Source organism: Diadema antillarum, unplaced genomic scaffold (assembly GCF_040938485.1).
Source record: "Diadema antillarum isolate AM-2024a unplaced genomic scaffold, OU_Dant_1.0 seq00000513_RagTag, whole genome shotgun sequence".
Classification (NCBI taxonomy): Eukaryota; Metazoa; Echinodermata; class Echinoidea; order Diadematoida; family Diadematidae; genus Diadema; species Diadema antillarum.
The window spans coordinates 89,797-96,117 of NW_027271467.1; the positions used below are offsets into that span (position 1 = coordinate 89,797).

The 6,321-nt window shown below is 36.7% G+C and overlaps 1 long non-coding RNA gene across 1 annotated transcript; it reads right to left on the minus strand.

Annotated features, from left to right (window-relative positions):
• Positions 1-2,704: 2,704 nt before the first annotated feature.
• LOC139734205 (uncharacterized) lies at positions 2,705-5,746 on the minus strand. The gene is made up of 3 exons (XR_011711147.1): positions 5,649-5,746; positions 3,948-4,036; positions 2,705-3,491 (listed from the first exon to the last, which is right to left on the minus strand). It is a non-coding gene; the product is annotated as an uncharacterized lncRNA (long non-coding RNA).
• Between the last annotated feature and the right edge of the window lie 575 nt (positions 5,747-6,321).

Consider the following 6,321-nt stretch of genomic DNA (forward strand, 5'->3'; position numbering starts at 1 on the left):
TTCATAATCGATGAACGTCACGTGGTCGCGATGATAAAGTGAGATAATAAATTTTTGTCGAGTGTATAGAGTCTGATGGAGTAGAAACATACTGTGATGATATGGGCAGTTACAATACATTATTGTTCCTGTTGTTGTTGTTATTATTGTTGATAATGATGATACTGATATCAAATGACAGGAACGTAGGCAAGAATAACAATATCAATAACAGTCGATAGAAGATCATATAATTATATTATAGTAATTAACAGAAATTTCGATATAGGCCCAGTCATACATACATATATGTACGTATATTCAATGCATTACAATATTCTCTCAATATTTTCTTTTGATAAAGGCTTGCTAAATGAGATCTGTTAAGCTAGGCCCATTACGTCAGTTTCAATGTACAGCAATATTCACATGAATACGACAGCAACAAATTAATTCGATACAGCCGATTAGACTTTGGACAGCTGTTGCCATGGTAATGGCGAATGTATAACAAAATGGAAATCAATATTTGCGATAACTTGTGTCGTGGAACCCTCGTCTCTCACCAGACCTCAAACTACCATCAAAGTGAAACAAACTGATAGAGTTTTCGCCTTGACAGACGGAAGCATTTATTACGTTAGATCAACATAATAGAACTGTCGTGATAAAATAAAAATCACCAAACGTTGTTAAAAAAAGAAGTATGTTTGTATAAATATTATACGCAATTGCGCGTTATGTACCAATAATGGTGAAGTGACGATTAAAGTGGTTACTACAGTAATGATGCCAAGATGCTGGTATAATGACAATAATAACGATAATGACAATAAAAGTAACAATCGTATATATAGTAACACACATTGGTTCGACAAATCAATATTCTGATGGTTTGATGTACTATACATTCTTCAGCACCTAGGTATAAGATTCGAATTCAGGATGTTTGCTTGAAAGTGGTGATATCCACACACACACACACACACACACACACACACACACACACACACACATACACACTCATATATATATATATATATATATATATATATATCATCAAAAACAAAACTGAAACAAAGTTAAAGCTGTATTCGCCAACAGTTTATTTCGACACACAAATTTTCGAACGATTTCCTCTTTCTCAAGTGTTGAGAAAGAGCGAGTCGCTCGAAAATTTGTGTGCCGAAATAAACTGTTGGTGAATACAAGAAGTATAGGTTTAAGTATGAATGAAAGTATAGGTGACGTTAAATTAGAAGTTGCAGTGAATTGTATCCAATAATATGATAGTATAACGTGACTCTCTGCTCCATGAAAATCATATTAGTGTGCCTGCATTACAGATTCTTTACGAAGAAAGACGAAAGCAGGGCAAACGACGATAACAAATGATGCCGGTTGAAATTTACAGATGAAGTTATCTGGTTGTAGGTGAATTACATATCAGAACCATCATTTGATATCAATGAACAGATATAATCGCAAAATTCCATAATCGCTGTCTCTTCCCTTCCCTATCTAACCACCCCTCTCTCCTTTAACTCTACCCGCCATTTCGTGGTTCGTCTACCGCAGCTGACCGCAGGAGGCATATAAGCATTCTTCTCTCTACTCCCGATCTGCCAGGAAATTACTCAATAGTTGTTTTCATTTTCTCTTATCACAGTCACGATGATTACCACGTGTCATTTCTCCCACCGACTGGTGATACATGATCTTAATCAAATATGCATATACAGTCACGAGCACCTTCGAATATAGAATGCAAATACGGTACACGAGAATATTATTGCGCAAAAAAATAGACTGCAATATTGCACGATTGTGCTCCTACGTAGCAGGGAGGAGGGCAAGCTCCCACCTCCCCAGTTGGAGTTGGGTTCGCCGCGACAATTCGCATTCATATCTATTTTGAAGGGAAAAAATACATCTATCATTCCAACACCTGTTTGCTGAAACATTCAATAAGAGCTTATCGCTTACCTTTACTCAGTGGTTGGAAAACAGAAGCTGTTTTGATGTAGTAAACAGACACCACGCTCGCACCAATGTCTTGATAAACCCAACAAGATGAAGAAGACATGCATATCAGGCAGTCTATATTATAGTAGGCATTTTAGGTGATTTTTCAAAATGATATAAGGCCAGGAAAAATTAGTGTAGAATGAAAGCCCTACTCTTCCCATTCACAAATCTTTTTGAATTTTTCAAATCGGTCAAGCGGTTGCAAAGATATAGGCGTTTTAATGTCACAAGACATGCCCATTTTTCAACCCGGGGTCAAAGGTCAATCTTTTGTTTTACTTTGTTTTAACAATGGCACCGCCTGAGCATGTACACAGACAACTAAATTGCCTATAATTCCTTTACTGTTTGAAGTATGACAATGAAACTTGCAGGATATGATGATGATAGATTGTGTCACAATTTTGCACTGTTTTTAAAGAAATATGATTCATATTTTGAAAATTATGAATATTAATATTCATAAAAATGCATATAAATACTTGTAACAGAGTGATAAATCACAATAACTCAACAAAATTTGCAGGATAGCTTTGTATAATATTTTCCCACAAGTCTACAATAATTTTTTCATGAACATTACATTAGAAATATTAATATCAATATTAAAAAGTAAAATATAATGTATGTTAATTGGTAATGGTTAACAATACCAGGAAAAAAATGCAGATTTGCTAAATGACATGTTTTGCCAGAATCCTGTCAGAAGGCCACATTAATATTATTCATACAAATATGAATACTGATATTCAGATGAAGATATGAATATTAATATTCATATTGGTCCATATATTTCTGGCCATAAATGTTCGCAATATCTGGGTGGAAGTTGCCTTTCATCTTCATATCACTTTCTGCCACAACTCTGCAATAGTATCAAATTCATATTTTTCATTTTTTGACAAATATGAATATCAATACTGTACACACACACACACACACACACACACACAATTCATGGCACACATACATCTTTTGCAGTTCGCAGGTATAGAAACAAAGCACTACAAAACGCAAGTTCAATAAATCGTTGAGAAATTTATAGATGTATTCTGCCATGTGATTTCAAATTCACTTTATGTTCACTCTATTGGAGTTGCCTTCAAAGAAATACAGAGCAAAAACCTATATCAAGTCTCAGTCAGGTTTTAAATTTTGGGTTTGAAAAATGCATACTGATGCAGTACTGGGAACACATGGATAATCAGCACTATCCAAACATTATAACAGTTCCACTTACATAACACATGTGGAAGCACACATTAAGTGTGAAGAACATGTGTGACTTATATGTTATATATGACATCAAACACCAATGATCGGCCTCTATCAGGGAGCTGAATGTGAGTGGGGCAGCGATGAGCCTGCAGAGGATTCTTCTAGCAGCTGACTTGGCTGGACGGCAGAAAGGTTTGTTGGGCCTGTTACATGTCGTTGAGAGGATCCACTTCCAGCTTGGCCAGAGGGAAACACAGAGTCATGTTCTGTTATAAAGAAGTATGATCAATATTTGATTACTTTACATTGATTTTATTAGATTTAAAAAATAGTTCAGAGTCCTGGCTACATGTACAGTAATCACAGATTAACAATCTGTTTTGCAAAACGTTATCCAGATTATGAATTTATAAAGCCTGTGAAAATCTTGAGGCAAAATTTTAACAAATTTCTTAAACAAAAAAACAACAACAAAATATATAGAATTGCAGTCTGTAAAGTTCAAGTTTGAAGTGTCACAATTTTAGGATAAGACCTTGCATGCTTATTTGTCTCGCCCTCACTGGCCTCAGATTGTGTGTGCATGCATGTACGTGCATGTTCACATGAAAAACCAGAAATCTAAAAATAATAATAAAAATAAAATAAAATAAATGAGTCACAATTTTGGGGGTTAAAGATGGATATATATAACATAAGGAATGAACTTAAATTTTTCTAACCTGAACTTGGATTTTGTTTGCTGGCTACACCACTGCAGTCACCTTCAACATCCATGACAATAAGAAGGCACACATACCCGCCCAGTCACCTGAAAATAAAGTCATAATCAAACTGACATGAATTACTCTAAGAATACGAAGATTGAAGGCTTCAGGCTACTCTGTAGGAAATACTAATGAATTGACAGTCAAGCGCTTAGTGTCTCATATAATCATCATCACTAGTCTGATCAATCTTGGTTCTTCTTCAAGCACACTGTCTAAATATCGAGCCAAGACTCATGAATGTTTCTGCTCAAAACTTGAGTTGAAACAAAACACTAAATATCAATTTGTCAGTCACAGAAAATTAAATGTAAATGGTGTAATTTCTGCTTTTTATATTTACGTAGGTTGACGTTAGTGACATAGCTAGGCCTAGTGCCCTCTTTATTAGCACGAGCAGCACTAAGTGCTGATATTTGTCATACACTTAAAAAATTACGGTAATTTCCCCTTCCTCCCAGCTCAGTGGTGTTCAGTACGAAGAATCAGAGAATGAATTCTGTAATTACGTAAAATACTTTCACAGTAATTTTACTCCTGTAATTTCACAAAATATAACTATACTTGGAATACCAGGTTACAAGTAAACTATTGTACTGAAGTTTGAATTGTAGAAACTGAAGAAATTTTCCAAAAATTCTTGCAAGTTGCAAAGAAGTCTTTTCAAGTTGCTACTGTCTGTAAGTAACTCTAGCCCGACCAGACGCTAAAAAAAAAAAATCATCGGTGTTACTCCTGCCTCCAATCTGACTTGTATACTAGTACTGTAACTCAATCTGTCAAATGTTCATAGTTTTTAGGTCGTCCAGAGGGAATATTTGAGAGAGACACTTCATAACAACTAGGGATTTTGAAAGTTGCTGTCAAAATAATCCGATCGAATTTCGATCGAAGTACGAAGTGGAACAAAGCCTGCTCTGCTCTGCAGGTCAGGTGTACACAGCACAGTAGCTCACATACATAACGTGTACTGTAGTATTGGCAAGTCAGTGTGCACGATCGTGACCACTACATTGATCAAAACATACGGTCGGTAACAAAAACCTGATCATAAATCTGACATTCAAACCCGAAATTTTCGTGAAGGATAGTATAAACTAAATATGGAAACAAATTAAGTCACTCTTGGGGGGTCGTGCCACAAGGGATTTTGATTAAAACATCGTCGATTCCTTCGTACCAACAGCAAGGGTTATCACACATCGCATTAGTTGTTTACCGTACTTGTTTACAACACATACCAAACGGAACGATCCATTCGCCATGCAGGTAAATCAACAGAATGAGGTAACTGAAAATGCAAACTTTGCCACAATGATGACCGGATACTGCCGTATTTAATCGATTGGCATTAAGATTACTCTTCACTATTAATAAAAATGATCAGCAGGCCAGCATCGTCTTTTGCAAAGCTATAAAAAGACCACACACACAAACATCGCAACACTACGATACCTGTCCGTAATGGATCGTTCACGTAAACAAATCACTGCTCGACATGCTCTCAGCTGTCGACAGCTGCGTGATTGCAGTAAAAACTCGCTTGGAAATTGAACGGACAGTGCTGCCTAAAAATCACTCTAGCATCAAAATGAAATCATTTTTCACCATGAAACTTCACATAAAGTTTCTTGAAACATGATATTATCTACTTACGTGTGAAATGGACGGATCTTGGCGCATCTGGATAATGAAATCTTCGAGCAAACTTTTCTTTTAGCTCAGACGTCATGAAGCTTCACGATAGGTGATCCATTTCACATATCATCGGAATTGTCAATGTTTACTCTGTCTGTTCGGATACTTTTGGAAATTCATCGACCAATCACATTGATGCTACGACCCTCGGAAGTTAGCGAGGTATTCCGAGCAATTTCGGAGAGTTTCTGAAAAGACGGTGCCGTCGACCCAAAACTCTTCTCGGCAGCGCTGCACACACAAACCCTATGGAGTGACCTTCACACCCCATAGACTCAGTGTGGGGCAGCGGAGCGGTTGAAAAAAAGTGTCACGTGACTGAAAGGCCTAGACTATATGACGGATTATCAAACTCCCAGCCCAGTTTGATTCAAAACTTATGGCTTTGAAAGAGAACCTATAGTGCATGGGCGTCACCAGGGGGGGTGCGTTGGGTGCGAACGCACCCCCCTTCAGATCCTTAAAAAAAAAAAAAAAAAAAAAAAAAAAAAAAAAAAAAATCAGTCTGCGAGCGACCTCAACGCCGGACGCAAAATAATTATTCTTTTCTATTTTTTTTAGATATTTGACACCAGGGACACACACACACACACACACACACACACACACACACAAATCGTCGGCAAAAACA